Source organism: Coffea arabica, chromosome 9e, assembly GCF_036785885.1.
Source record: "Coffea arabica cultivar ET-39 chromosome 9e, Coffea Arabica ET-39 HiFi, whole genome shotgun sequence".
Lineage (NCBI taxonomy): Eukaryota > Viridiplantae > Streptophyta > Magnoliopsida > Gentianales > Rubiaceae > Coffea > Coffea arabica.
Window position 1 is genome coordinate 3,812,090 of NC_092327.1, and position 16,498 is coordinate 3,828,587.

Sequence of the window (16,498 nt, forward strand, 5' to 3'; positions counted from 1 at the left end):
ATTTTGTACTTGAATGACTTTAAGCCTAGTGAACGGCTTTTGGAAATGAGATTATTTTTGTACGAGATGTTGGGACTGATTTGAGGAAATAATGAAGCCATGACGGTTGGAAAAGTAAGCAAATTTAAGGGAAATGCTGTCCAATTTTCTAGGCCGTTTGGTTCCTTTAAGTTTGAATTGCGTTTTGGTAGAAATGAAGGGCTTTTGGGTTGTTTGAGCCTAGGTCTTCATGTTACCTTTTCGTTTCCAAAAATCATGTTTTGCACCCTTGCATTAGTAATTATTTGGCGAGGCATACGACTGGTAGTCGAGCCTCACATGTGCATTTTGTGTACTCGATTTTTGACAGTGGAACCTTCAATTGTTTTACTTTGATTATTTTAGGATTTCTTGGTGATTAAAGCTCTCTTGTGGGCAAAAAATTTTGAGGTATCTGTACTGACACCGGTGAGTGTACCACTCCCCCTCACTTGTTGTTTAACTCGGTTTCTGTACTTGCAATCTGTGATATGAATTACTGAACTATCTGGTTATTTTGATTGAGACGAGGGTGTACTTTATCACACTCGTTCTCTTGGCTGTTCGTATGCCAAATTTTGGTGCGAATCTAAATCTTTTATCTGTTATCTGTATCTGTATCTGTTCTGATGTCGTTTGGAAGCTTGTATCCAACGACCTTTCTGTGACCTCTGAGCTCAACACCTGTGGCCAGTTACTCGAGTCGGGCCGGCAAGGGCCTGGTCGATTAGATAACGAACCACGGTAGTCTGTTTTGGGATCTTTGGGTATTGAGACCCTTGAGTCCGATATACTCGAGTATTACCATTTCTGATCTGATTGGATTTCGGGCCCGGTGGGGGTATGTGATGTGGAAGGAATCGAAGAAAGTGGAGTCTACGGTATTGGTTACTTCTGTAACGTTGACGGAGTGTCAACTATTATTTCGATCAAGTTTCGGTGAAGCAAATGGGAATTTGGCTCCTGAGAGCTACCCGTATCCTTTCTGTCTATGGGGTTTGTTCACTTCTTTATTTGATGCACATATGTGATTAATTGAATATGAAGTTCCATGTGTCTTATTTGTTATTATTTTGGTACCTCATTGAGCGTAAGCTCACCCCTTCCCGTCATCTTTGTTTTCCTTACAGAGAACCACTTTTGGGGCTAAGATGTTTTGACGCACGAGTCAAGCTAGTTTTATTATAGTTTTGTAAAGCTTCTCGATAGTTGGAAAACCCTAAATGTATTTTGATCTAATTATCTTCTTTTGTTCCATAAATTACAAACGTATGTGTATAAAACTATTTACCCTATTTGTGACGGCCCCACCTCCCCCTAGGGCGAACCCCAGGGTTCGACGGGCCACCTGCCCAACTCTCGCCGGGACTCAGTCGTTCACTACATTCCTCAAACAGATTACCAGATAAAACTCACATATTACAATATAAATCTCCAATATACATTAAATTCTCCAATAATTACATGTCATTAGTGAAGCGGAAACGATTTCCAACTATACATAAAATGATTCCACATCCAAACGGTACAAAATATAACAATTCCAACTAAGCCATCCAATCACGTGAATAAGCACAACAAGTCCTTCCTTCGCCTTGAGCCCTGTGGAGGGGAATAAAATATTTTTGGGGTGAGCTAGAAGCTCAGCGAGTAACCAAGAAAATCATTAAACAAATATATTTCACAATGTTGCATTTCGATCATTTCGATGATGTCATGATTCAGAGATCAAATGTACGTTTAGTGCTCTCGTGAGCCGGTGAAATCACAGCACTTGAACACCCAACGCTCAAATAGATCATTTAACATTAACATTAACATTAGGAGGGAGCCCCTTTTTGAGCTCCGGAGCCATTTGCTCTGTCATGTCACGAACTCACGAAAATGGTGGAGACGTTGGTGTCCAGCACAAGACTTTCCCAGAACTCATTGAAGCCAAATCATGTCATGAATTCACATGCAAGCACGCATGAGATGCAATCGAGTACATAATGCAAGAAACATTTCACAAGTACTTTGGAAATAGTTTAGGGTCACTCACCTCCACGGCTCAGAAATCATCCATCATATAACATTGCCTTGCTCAAATCCAAGTCTTAGATCACAAACTTAATGCAAACAAATCCCTTCAAAGTTCGGACAGCATTTCCCCTGAATTTGCTTACTTTTCCAGCCATCATGGCTTCATTATTTCCTCAGCCAGTCCCAAAGTCACACGAAATATAAATTCTTCACAACGGCCGTTCAAGGCTCCCAATAGTACAAGTACAATTCAAGCTCTAAAATATTCCAATAAGCACAATAAGACTCGATTACAAGTCATAAACCAATTCCAAATACCACCAAAATAGGGCTCCATAAGAATGTATAAGCACTAGAGTAAACCAGGAAAAATCCGAAAATGATTTAGCTTTAACCTTGAAAAAAATAGTTTTTGACGTCATTTTGCGGTAATGACACCAAAGGTACTACGATGGTCGGATGAAGGTGCAAGATACACCGTTTCGAAGCTAAGAGATAGGGATACAATATTATAGAAGGTCACTCAACCCAGTTTCGAGTGTAACCAGGTAAAAAATGCAAGATACTACACCAGAACCGCAAAAACAGATTCACAGAACGCATTCTAGTGGAAACATCATAACTCAGGCTCTCCAAGTCCAAATCCAGAAATTCCAAAACCAGCTGAAAGCTAAGAAACAGGGTTACATTTAATCAGAAGGCCTCAACAACCAATCCAGAAGAAATTCCAGCCAAAACAACCAATTAGAGGCGCAATTCTTACATTCGGGTAAAACCAGAACAGCAATAGTAATTTCGATTTTTCTCATTCTACACTACTCCGATTGACCTGAAATTTTGTAGGCACCTCTAAAATATCATTCCCTACAACTTTTATGTTTTAAGCCAAGGCCAATTCGGCCTCTAACTAGGAGCTAAAAATTCGGGCAGAATGAAGAACATTGAAACCTAGTTTTCCACTTTTCCTTCCAAAACAGAAATTGATTGTACTTAATCACTTTTTCCACCTCCTAGAGTCATTAAACATCATTTCAAATCATCATACATGACCCCATAATCATATCCATATGAAAACAGAAAAATCCCCAAAAATTATAAAACTTCATCAATTCAACCACAACTCAAGAAATAATCCATAAAAGTGCATCTTATACCACCACCAATCATGAATTGAACATCATTAGAGGAAGGAGAGGGGTCATTCACAACTCACCTTAGCAATACAAGAGATAGAGCAACTAGTCACCTTAGCTTTCCAAACAACTCCACAAAACACCTCAAGACCACTTAGCAAAGAGATTTTATGGAATGATTTGGAGTTTTATTGGTTGGATTTGAAGATTGAGCAAGAAATAGAAGGAAGAAATTGAGAGCTTTTCTTTCTTTCTTGAGCAAGAACATTCGGCCAAGAAGCTTGCAAAATGAAGCTTATTTTGATCAATTTTTTTGTATTTATTTGGTAAAGGTAAAGGTAAAGTCAAATGGTCAAAGTCCAAGATTAAATCACAAGGTGACACTTGTCACCTTTTTGGTTTAAAACTTATCTTTTTGTCTCTCCAATACAAATATCTTAACACTTTGTAACATAATATCACTTAATACAAAATTCCAACAAGTTGTCAAAAATATAATGCATTTACCGCACTTGCGGGTCCCACGTCCAAAACACGCTCTTAATTTCTCAAAAACTAACCGATACTAGAAAAATCATTTTAAAACTATCTTTGCTCATAAACTTTATCTGGGGAATTTTTCTAATAAAGAAAATGTAGAAAAGGCGGGCGATTAAATAAAATAAACACTAGAAAATTAGAAAATTTCCGGGTGCTCAAACTCATTTTTTTTTTCGGGGCGTCACACTATTCATGTATACTATTTGAATTGGAAATGTTTTCCCGAGTCATATGGCCATATCTGTATTCGTTGGGCTCCTGGCTGGGTGGTGATGTGGCAACCACTATTCATTGTGGTGTTGCTTTTCGTTTTGCCATTTGGCGACTCTGAATCGTTTGAGCGCACTATTACCTTTCGTAACGTTTTCGATTTCTTTTAATGACTCGACTGAGTCCCGGCGGGAGCTGGGCAGGCAGTCCGCTAACCTCTTTGGTTCGCCTTAGGGGAAAGTGGGGCTGTCACAAAAATGCCATAGGATGACGGCATAATGGTTCCTCGGACTCCGTAAAATCTTGATGCCATTGATTACGGCAAACTCTCTTTATTCAGGAGCACCATATGGGAGGCCTGAGTCAAGGGTGCTGCTGCGGGCCTATCTTTCTGTCAAAGTTACAATATCTATTGGGTCTAGGTGAACTAGTTAGAAGCCCTCCATCTTGAAAGTCTGGTGGCGATCTATGCCGAGCAATTGAAAGCCGAATTAAGGATGCCGACTACTAGATTCCTCTGAAACAATCTATGGTATTGAGGAACTCGAATCATACAATTTACTCCTAATATCATCCGAACTCTTGTGGGATTCGAGATGATTTGCCGAGAATCAGGGATGGTTCCCACTATCAATCTCTTTCAAAGGTGTTACACGATTAAGAAAAGTGGGAATGAGAAGGGACGATTCTACTTTTGAACCCGTTCATGATACATTGAAACACCCAGGCTCAATACTTTTATTTATTTCCTTCACCACTTTTTAGAAAAATGTCTTTATTCTTCTATTGTAGTTATGGTTATTTAATTTGATTACAATTATTTTATTTTTTGAGAGGGACACTAGATATTGTTCATTTTAAAATATTTCATATGTTGCAGGCGGAGTTGTTGAGTCTATCAAACTACAATTATATGGAAGCGGATTCGATAACTTATTGAAACTTGTGGAGCCTGTTGTTCACTTATCTATGCTATTGAGTGCCGTTGTCAATTATTATAATGATGAAAATGGATGTTTAGTTTTCGAGGAGGAAAAGTTATTCATTGGATTAGAAGATGTATTAAGAATAACAGGTTTGTCAGTAGATGGCAAATCAGTTATCACAAGAAAGGTTTTGGAGGAACCATTATATCTTTTGTAGAATAAATTGATGGGTAGGAGACAAAGATTAACCAAGCAAAAGAGAGGATTCACTTTGAATTCTCTAAGGAAGATATTTCATAAATTTGATTAGGAAGATAATGGTACTGTGAGAGCACCCGTCATATATTTGATAGGACCATAAATCGTTCCCTCCTCCAATTATACAATCTCTATTGTCAATTTAAATTTTTTGAAAGACATTATGAAGATCAAAGATATGTATGGGGAGCAGCGATACTAGCCTTTCTCCAAATTAGTTTGAGAAAAGTTAAGTTAGAAGAAATCCACTCTGTAGGAGGCATTTCTATTTTTTATCGATAAGGATATGGTATAGTTTATTCACAATTATAGCGTATTCTTTCTTATTTCATGTTTGAACTAATTTTTCACTTTCTCTTTCAGTTATTCATATTGCAACAAATGATCGTTGTTGCAGAGTAAATCATTTATGACTCCCATTGTTATGCCCCTCTTATCAATAATATTTTCATGAACTTCCTGCTGATGGTGGAATGGAATGGGTTACGGAAGCAGCCATCCCTGAAATGTCGAAATAGACTAGAAGTCGATTCTTTTTTTTCCAGTTCTTTGAAAGTTGAGAAACAAATCAATTCATTTTCACCGTAAATCAAACTGTAATTGCTTATCCCTGATGATAACCCCGCGTGTTTGTCAACGATACTTTTGGGACCGAAATGCCGTAGGATGAGGGTGTGTGGTTCCCCAACCTCCACAAAATCATGTCACCTTTGATTACGGTGAGCTTCCCTTATTCAGGAGCTCCTTAGGTGAGACCGGGCGAAGAGTGCTAATGCAAGCCCATCTTTTGGCCGAGGTTACAATATCTACTAGGTCTAGGCATACCAATCAGCAACACTCCCTTTGAAGGCCTGGTGATGATCTATGCTCAGCAATTAGAAGCTGGATTAACCATGCTGAACACTAGATTCCTCCGAAACAATCTACGGTACTGGAAAATTCGGATCACACAGCTTACCCTAATGCCTTCCAAACTATTATGGGTTTGAGATGTTTTGCCGAAAATAAGGGGTGGTTCTCATTGTCAACCTCTTCTAAAGATTTTACACAATTAAGAATAGTGGGAAAGAGAAGGGATGGTTCTACTTTCGAACCCGTTCCTGAGCGAAAGAGGGGATTCACTTTGAAGTCGCTAAAGAAGATATTCCATAAATTTGATCAGGAAGACGATACTTCTGTGCCAGCACCAATCTTATATTTGATAGGATCAGTAATCGTTCTCTTGTCTAATAATGCAATCCCTCTTATCCATTTAAATTTTTTGAAAGTTACTGATAGGATCAAAAATTTTGGATGAGGAGCAGCGATGCTAGCTTTCCTCCAAATTAGTTCGAGAAAAGTCAAATTTGGAGGAAATCCACTCTCTAGGAAGGCATTTCTATTTTTTGTCGGTAATGATATGATATAGTTTATTTACTGTTATAGTATATTTCTTTCTTATTTCATGTTTGAATTAATTTTTCACTTTCTCTTTCAGTTATTCATATTGGAGCATCTGTCCATTGTGGCAGAGCGGATGGTTTATGACTCTCATTGTGATGCTCTTATTATTAATAATGTTCCAATCAACTTTTTGCTGATGGTGGCATGGAGTGGGCTACTAAAGTAGCCATCCACGAACCGCCGAAATAGGTTAGAAGTCGATCCCTTTTTCTAGCTCTTTGAAAGTTTGGAGATAAATCAGTTTATTTTCACCTTAAATGAAACTATAATTGCATATTCGAGATGATAACCCAACGTGTCTGTCACAAGCAGATTCCCAATGAGCACTTCGTTAAAAAATAGCAAGTTAATCTTCTCTTCTTAGTCATGATTTGAATAGTTTGGATCCACTAAGAAATAGGGTGGTCGAATTTTGAGAAAGTCGAGAGGCCTGACTGTGAGAACCCGTAATTTTTCCATTTTTAGGTTTTATTCGGGTTAATGGCTTGTTTTCTGCATTTTCTTTATTAGGAAAATTTTCTAGATAATTTTTATGAGTAAATATAGTTTTTAGATGATTTTTCTTGTATCGAATAGGTTTTGAGAAATTAAGAGCGTATACCGGACGTGGGACCCACTAGTGCGAAAAGTTCAAAAAAATTCGGTCAACTAGGTTAAGTTTTGGATACTGGATTTAATTTACCGGGTGTTAAGAGATAAGTAGAGGATGCTAAGTGGATTGGTATAAGAGAGACAAAAGTTAGGCAAGCATTAATGAAGGTGACAAGTGTCACCATGGGATTTGGTCTTAAGTAAGACCACTATTCACCTTTTGTCCAATTGACCAAATAAATCACAAAAATCACCAAAAATTCACCATTTTTCTCTTCATCTTGGCCGGCCCTCTCTCTCAAGAAGAAAGAAGGAAACTCTTCAAGTTCTTGATTCCATCTTGCTCCAAATCATCAAAACAACCACTTAATCTTACTTTTGTTCCATAGAAAACCTTAAGTGAGTGTTTGTGTGGGGTTTGGTGGAGTTGTTTGGAAAGCTAAGAGGACTTGTTGCTCTCTCTCTCTTGTTTCTAAGGTGAGTTATGAAGAACCACTCTCCTCCCTCTAATGATGCTTAATTTATGCTTAGTGGTGGTATAAGATGCAACTTTATGGATTATATTGTGATTTTTGGTTGAATTGATGAAGTTTTGTAATTATTGGGGATTTTTCTGTTTTAATATGAATATGATTGTGTGACTATGTATGATGATTGGAAATGGTGTGTAAGGGACCTAGGAGGTGGAAAAATTGGATAATTGCAAGCAATTTCTGTTTTGGAAGAAAATTGAAAAGTTAGGGTTCTAATGAATTACATTCTGCCCGATTTTGTAGCTCATAGTTAGAGGCCGAATTGGCCTTGACTTAAAACATGAAAGTTGTAGGGAATTATATTTTAGATTGGAAATTACCCTTGCTGTCCTGGTTTTACCCGAATTTGGGAATTGCTTCTGTCATGGGTTGTTTTGGCTAGAAATGCTTCCGAAGTGGTTGTTGAGGTCTTCTGATGAAATGTAGCCCTGTTTGTTTCTTAGCTTTCAGTTGGTTTTGGAATTTCTGGATTTGGACTTAGGTAGGCTGATTTATGATGTTTACACCAGAATGCGTTTTGTGAATCTGTTTTTCCGGTTCTGGTGTACTATCTTGCATTTTTGACCTTGTTACACTCGAAACTGGACAGAGTTGCCTTCTGGAACATTGTAGCCCTATCTCTTAGCTTCGAAACGGTGGATCTTGTACCTTCATCCGATAATCGTAGTGCCATTGGCACCATTACCGTAAAATGAGGTCAAAAACTATTTTTTTCAAGGCTAAAGCTAATTCCATTTCCGGATTTTCTGGTTGCCCCTAATGCTTGTATATGCTTATGGAACCTTATTTTGGGAATATTTGACATTGTTTTATGACTCGTTATCGAGTCTCATTGTACTTGTTTGCATGTTTTAGGGCGTGACGGTGGTTCACGACGTTCTTTTGACGGAAGTGCATGAAACACCATTTGCAAGCTTGGTGAGTGTACCACTCACTTGTGTGTTACTATATAGCTTTGATACTTGAACTTGATGAGTTGAATGTTAATTGATTGAAGTGAGAGCGTACTTTATCACTCTCACTTATTGTTTATCATGTTATTGGAATGTTATATGAAATGTTACATGAAATGAAAGTACTTGACTTGGTGTCGATTGGACGAGTATCCAACGACTACAATTGTTATCATTGAGCTCAACCCCATTGGTAGTTGATTGAATCGAGCCGGCGAGGGCTTGGTCGTGCCAATTAATGATCCTTGGGGAAATGTTATATGGAATCTTGTAGTATGAGAGACTCTCGATTCCGGTATACTCGAGTAATACCACAGTGCAAGTGTTTGGAATTCGGGCCCGGTAGGGGGATGTTAGGTGGAAGGAATGGAAGTAAAGTGAAATCTACGGGTGGTTACTTGAAAACATTGACGGAGAGTCAATGAGATCCGATCAAGAATGCAAACGAGGAAAAGGGCTCTTGAGAGCCGCCTGTATCCTTTTATCACCACCATTAATGTGTGCCTTTGTCTACTTTTGATGTATTGAAATGAAAACCTTGATGCTTATATGAACTTGGTTGCTTGAGTAGTATTATCTCACTGGGCAATTAGCTCACTCTATTCCTTTTGTTTTCCTTACAGGAAAATAAATACTTTTGGACTGCAATTGATAGTTGATTGCCGAATTGAGCTAGTTGGACATATCTTTTGGATAGCTCATTTGATTGAAACCCTAAATGTACTTTTGGGGCGTTTTCTCTTTTGATTTGGCAAACCGTGTATATATCCACTTTTGAATACTTTTGTATGCCACTTTGGCTTGTAAATGCTAAATTTCAAGATGTGAATGTTTGCTTGTTATTTGGTTGGGTTCTGACGGGTCGGTTACTATTCATGGCCGACTCCCGATTTCATTTTTTTTTTTATTTTGGGTTATTTTGCCATTTTGACTTGTTTACGCGCGTTTATAAGTTTCGGAACGCGATAGATCGCTCTAAACTGCACCGTTAGTCCTGGCGAGAGCTGGACAGGCAGTCCGCTAACCCCTTTGGTTCGCCTTAGGGGAAGGTGGGGCTGTCACACTGACCTGTCAGAAGAGAAAACCACCAATACACAGGACACGATCAGCTCGAGAGAGGGTACCTTGGGAGAATTCAAGAAAACAGGGTCCTCCAGATCCTCGGGAGACTCAGAGGTTTTGTACAACCATACTTTGGGGTCAAGGTGCCGCATGATGAGGGCATGGTTGTTATTTGAACTCTAAAAAATTTTGTCGTCATTGATTACGGTGGGCTCCTTTTATTTAGGGGTACCATAGGTGAGACCATATCAAGGGCGTTGCTGTGGACTTATCTTTCCACCTAGGTTACAATATCTTTCTGCCTAGGTTACAAGTCTGGTGGTGATCCATACCGAGCAATTAAAAGCTGGATTAAGGACACCGATCACTAGATTCCTCAGAGACAATCTGCGATAATGGGGAATTTGGATCATGCAGCATACCCTAATGCCATCTAAACTCTTGTGGGATTTGAGATACTTTACGGAGAATAAGAGGTGGTTCCTACTGTCAACCTCTTCCGAATATTTTACACGATTAAGAATAGTGGAAACGAGAAATGACGGTTATACATTTGAACCTGTTCACGACACGTCGAAACACCCAGGGTCAATACATTTATTCATTTTCTGCATCACTTTTTAGAAAAATGTTTTTATTCTTCTATTGTAGTTATGGTTATTTAATTTGATTCCAATTACTTTATTTTTTATAGGGGGCCCTAGATATTGTTGATTTTACAAAATATATTTAATTTGATTCCAATTATTTTATTTTTTTGTAGGAGACCCTAGATATTGTTGATTTTATAAAAAATATTTCAAGCGTTGCGGATGGAGTTCCTGAACCTATCAAACTACAATTACATGGAAATGGATTTGATAGCTTGCTGAAGCTTATGGAGCCTGCTGATCACTTATCTACACTATTGACTGCTCTTGTCAATTATTATGATACTCAAATGGATGTTAGTTTTCGAGGAAGAGAAGTTATTCATAGAATTTGAAGATGTAATAAGAATAGCATGTTTGCCAATAACGGCGAACCAGTTATCACAAGAGAGCTTGAGGAGGAACAGTTATATGCTTTGTAGGATATGTGACGACCCCACTTCTCCTTAGGACGAACCCTAGGATTTCAGCGGGCCACCTGCCTAGCTCTCGCCAGGACTCACGCACTCATTCAAGCTTAATAAAGAACCACAAGTCAACCATCGACTTAAATAAGAAGTACTTCGAATATACAAGCCACAACTTCTAAGGCTAGCAATTACAATCTACCATACTAAAAAATAACAGAATTTACGCTTTAAGAATCTCCAATAACATACAAAAGGTATACTAGCTTCCATCAAAAGTCGCTAGTCTAGAACCTCGAATTTCCACCTCCAAAGCCTGTTAAGGAAAACAAACTTAAAGGGATGAGCTAACGCTCAGTGAGGCCAAGAAAAAAATAGGCAAGCAAGCAAGTACAACAAGTATTAAACTTATAAAAGAAAGACAGTCATAATATTCATGAAATTCACAAAAGAAAACAAGACACAATCATTAAAGGATACGGAAGCTCTCAGGAGCTAACTCCACACTGCTTTGCCAAGGTTTTGATTCAAAATTTCAAGTGTTGACACTCTGTCAACCGAGCAAGTATCAAGTCCATAGAACCCCACTTTTCACCAAATTTTCATCCACCGTTACACCCCTTACCGGGCTCGAATATCAAATAAGTTTTTGATATTACTCGAGTATATCCAAGTCAAGTATGTGTCTAAGGTTCACCAAACTTCTCAACCAAACCCTTGCTGGCTTGAGTTGAATGGCTAGCCATTGGTTTTGGGCGTCCCCACAAGTAAGAGTATAAGTCGATAAGATTGCTCTCAAATCGATATCAAGTCAAACACAAGTATAATTGTCAAGTACGAGCAAATCAATTATCAAGTCAAGTAAAAGAGAACGAGTGCGATAAAGTACACACTCGTCTCGACAAGTCCAATTCACATATTCAACAAGAAGTAGTTCAAGTATTATGCAACAAGTCATGCACTTGACATTCACCAATTTCAAAAGCAAGTGAGCAAGAAATTCCTTTAAAGTTCTACGCCGGAAGTCCTTTCGAATCCCTCTTGAGCACCTGAAGAAATATTAACCAAACATCACTCACGGATACCCTAGGTCATTGAGCATACAAAGAAGAAAGTTTGTTTGCCTAGAACTAGGACAATGCATCAAAAAAGTTTGTTTCATTGAAAACCAAGATTCACAAATGAAGATTTAAGGTCACAAGTTCGAGTCAAGTTAAAGGAGCTTTTCTCGCTAAATCATTGAAATAATACTCAAAGAGAACTCAAAAGTCGTTTTTGATTCATGTCGTGGTAAGTAAATGTTAATTCCAAAAGAAAGTACCATATTCACTTTCGGCACGAAAATCGAGAAAAAGGTAGATGGTTCCATCTCCCAAAACTTTTAATCTCATGTCCAAAAATTAGAATATAAAGAACGTTCACATTTTTCAAACTAATGGAGTCAAAACTCATCCAAAACTCCACTCATTTTCATAGTAAATGTCAAAACTAAAGGTTCCAAGTTTCGAGTATAAAACTAGTGAAATTTTCCAAGAATTACTCTAGTCAAAACGCTCCCTTTTTAAAAGTTCAAACTCATGGAAATCAAGGGCACAAGACTAGGGATTGAAGTCCATTTCTCAAGTATGAAAGGAGATGGCATTAACCAAGAAAGTTAAACAACCACATATTCAGCAAGAAGTAGTTCAAGTATTATGCAACAAGTCAGGCACTTGACACTCACCAATTTCAAAAGAAAGTGAGCAAGAAATTCCTTTCAAGTTCCTCACCGGAATTCCTTTCGAATCTCTTTTGAGCACCTGAAGAAATAGTAACCAATCATCACTCATGGATACCCTAGGTCATTGAGCATACAAAGAAGAAAGTTCGTTTGCCTAGAACTAGGACAATGCATCAAAAAGGTTTATTTCATTGAAAATCGAGATTTACAAATGAAGGTTTAAGATCACAACTTCAAGTCAAGTTAAAGGAGCTTTTCTCGCTAAATCATTGAAATAATATTCAAAAAGAACTCAAAAGTCGTTTTTGATTCATGTCATGGTAAGTAAATGTCAATTCCAAAAGAAAGTACCATATTCACTTTCGGCATGAAAATCGAGAAAAAGGTACATGGTTCCATCTCCCAAAACTTTTAATCTCATGACCAAAAGTTAGAATATAAAAAACATTCACATTTTCCAAACTAATGGAGTCAAAACTCATCCAAAACTCCACTCATTTTCATAGTAAATGTCAAAACTAAAGGTTCCAAATTTCGAGTATAAAACTAGTGAAATACTCCAAGAATTACTCTAGTCAAAACACTCCCTTTTTAAAAGTTCAAACTCATGGAAATCAAGGGCACAAGACTAGGGATTGAAGTCCATTTCTCAAGTATTAAAAAAGGTGGCATTAACCAAGAAAGTTAAACAATCAAGAAAATGCACCAAGAGAGGTTTAATCCTTGGGAAACCAAGATTCAAAATGAGGGTTTAAAGTTCATAGAGACCTTGTATCCAACCATGAAATTAAACTTAAATGGACTAACAATCTCAAAGGAAGGTTGAAAGTGCTTAAAAGAGTCCTTTGTTTGGAACCAGAAAATTTCTAGCTTGGTGCAACACTATTTGGAAAAATCATATCTTGAGTTCCATGAGTTCAAAAATTGGAAAATTTATACCGTTGGAAACTAAATTCAAAGTACTAAAAATCACTAGAAGGCACTTTTCCCAGACTCCAATCCAAAATCATTCAAATATTAGCTCAAAGTCACTGCTCCAAACAGGACAGAGCAAAACAGGCTTGCAATTTCAGCAAAGTTTGGAAATTCGGCAAACTTCGTAGAAATGGAATCAGCCCTTGAAATTTATACCACAAATAGAAATCCAATTCTAGTTTCAAATGCAATAAATAGAACTCAATTCGGACCTTTCTACACCAAGATACAATAGTTTTAAGAAAGCTGAGTTTTGGAACCTGTTTCACGAAATTTCCAGTTTTGAAGGCTTGACAGCGTTTCAAAGTCTGATCATACCTAAAGCTACACAACTCAAAATTTAGCGTGGTTTGCGGCGTTGAAAACTAGATTCAAAATTCTCAAAAATCAATAGAAGGAACTGTCTTAAAATTCGTTTTGCAAGATAGGTGAAATTGAGCTACAAACTACAGCTATGACTGTTTCTCGGATGAAAACAGTGAGGAAAATCAGTCATCTTTGCTGGTTCGCTACGGCTCATAGAAAATGAATTAGGAGGTGTATTTTATACCATTGGAAAGCCCTCGTAGTCTAGTTTCAGATGCCATAAACAGCACTTGATTTCAATTCCAGACAAAATGTTATGGGCCAAAACGTGAACATTGGTTGGGTCTCCTGATTAAAAAATTTTCCAGATTTGCAATCTCACTTCCCCTACTTTAACTTAACCAATTGTAAAGCTTTTTGGAAGATATTTAACACACATAAACACCAACATATATCAAGCATTATAGCACCAAAATAACAACAAAATTTGAAATTAACATGAGAGATTTATCAATCCAAAATTCGGACAGCAAGCATCCTCCATTCTTCAAGTTTTCTTTTCAACTTTCCAACCAAAACTAAGCCATAAATCCTCAAAACAAGCATCTAACAAGCAAGTAAACACACAAAATCCTCAAGGCCTCTACCTATAAAGCCACCTCAAGTCCTCTACCTAGTGTCAAGGCTATTGTGAACCCATCAACAACCCAAAACTAACTAGATAGAACTAACTAACTACTAGGATTTGAGAGGAAAAGATGAGAGCTTTAGGAGTTTTACCTTGCTTACAATAATGAAAACCAACCACTAGTGTATAAGCTCTTAAACCACCAAAGTTCCTTCCTCCTTCAAATCACCCTTCAAGCTTGTGTGATGAACCAAGAAAAGAAGCAAGATTGGAGTGTTTTCTTGGAGTAAAAATGGAAGACAAGGAGCTGAAATTTTTGGTGAGGAATGGGGGAGGGGGAGTCGGCCAAGAAGAGAGGAGGAAGAAAGGGTTTTGGGTGGTAGTTGGTGATTTGATGGAGTGAAAGAAAGACATGACATAAAGGTGCTTTTGTACCCAAAATTCAACAAATGAATAGGAGGCCATTAGTACTCCTAATTGAGCTTAACTTAACTCACTCATCCCTAATCCCTCAATTATCTTTTCTTAGTCTACTATTGATCATCCTTAATTCTCCAAGATCATTGCACTCTCGGACCAAATTTTACCTCAAAAAACGTGTATTCGCTATTTCTTACTAGACGAGCCGCAGAAAAATTAAATTTGCTAACGAAACGTTTTAAAATATAAAATGAGACATTGTTCCAAGCTAATGAATTTAAAATGAATGAAATAAATTAATCGGAGTAAACGAAGAAATAAATGATTAAATAAGCCAGTAAAATTAAATAAAAGTAAGTAAAATTAAAAAATTCAGGTCCTCACAGGATAGATTGAAAGGTGGAAGACAAAAGTTAACCAAACGAAAGAGGGGATCCACTTTGAAGTCTCTAAGGGAGATGTTCCATAAATTTGATCAGAAAGACGATGCTACTATGCTAACACCAGTTCTATATTTGACAGGATCATTAATTCTTTCCTCTTCCAATAATACAGTCCCTCTTGTCTATTTAAACTTTTCGAAAGATATTAATAGGATCAAAAGTTTTGCATGGGAGCAGTGATGCTAGGCTTCCTCCAAATTAGTTTGAATAAAGTCAAGTTGGAGGAAACTCACTCTTTAGAGGGCATTTCTATTTTTTTGTCGGTAAGGATATGGTGTAGTTTATTCACGATTATAGTATTTTTTTCTTATTTCATGTTTGAATTAGTTTTTCACTTTCTCTTTCAGTTATTCATATTGAAGAATTTGTTCGTTGTTGTAGAGCGGATCGTTTATGGCTCCCATTGTGATGCCTCTCTTATCAACAATGTTCCAATGAACTTTTCTCTAATGGTGGAATGGAGTGGGCTATTGAAGCAGTCGTCTATGAACCATCGAAGTAGACTAGGTGTCGATTCCTTTTTGTAATTTTTTGAAAGTTTAGAGGCAAATCAGTTCATTTTCACCATAAATCAAACTGTAATTACATATCCAAGATGATAACCTGACATGTTTGTTACAAACAAATTTCCACCGAGCACTTCGTTAAGAAATAATACGTTAATCCTCTCTTCTTAGTTATACATTGAATAGTTTGGACCCACAAAGAAACAAGGTGGCTAAACTTTGAGGAAGTCAAGAGAATCGACCCGTCAGACAAGAAAAGCTCCAGTACAGAGGAGACGACCAGCTTGAGAGAGGACACCTTGGAAGAATTTGAGAAAACAAGGTCTTTCAAGTCCTTGGGAGACTCGGAGGCATTGTACAACCATACTTTTGGGGCTGAAGTGCCGCACAATAAGGTCGTGGTGGTTTTCTAAACTGTACAAAATCTTGTTCTTATTTTTATCATCTATTTTTAATCTCATGATTTTTTTTTTGTTTCAGGCATTTTTTTTCAGCATTTTATTGTATTTTAGATTACTATTATTATTTATTATTTTTATTCTAGTTTTTTATTTTATTTATTTATTGTTGCTCATTTAGTCGTTTAATTTATTTTAAGACTTTTTAGTATTGAGATTCGTCGGAGAAGAAAATGGTTCAAAAAATATATGTTCTATTTCTTTTATATTTAAGTTTATTGTTTGATAATTGGAAAAAGGAAAAATCCTCACAAAATTAAAAATTTGTTTTAGCCCTTTAGATTTGGATTTAAAGC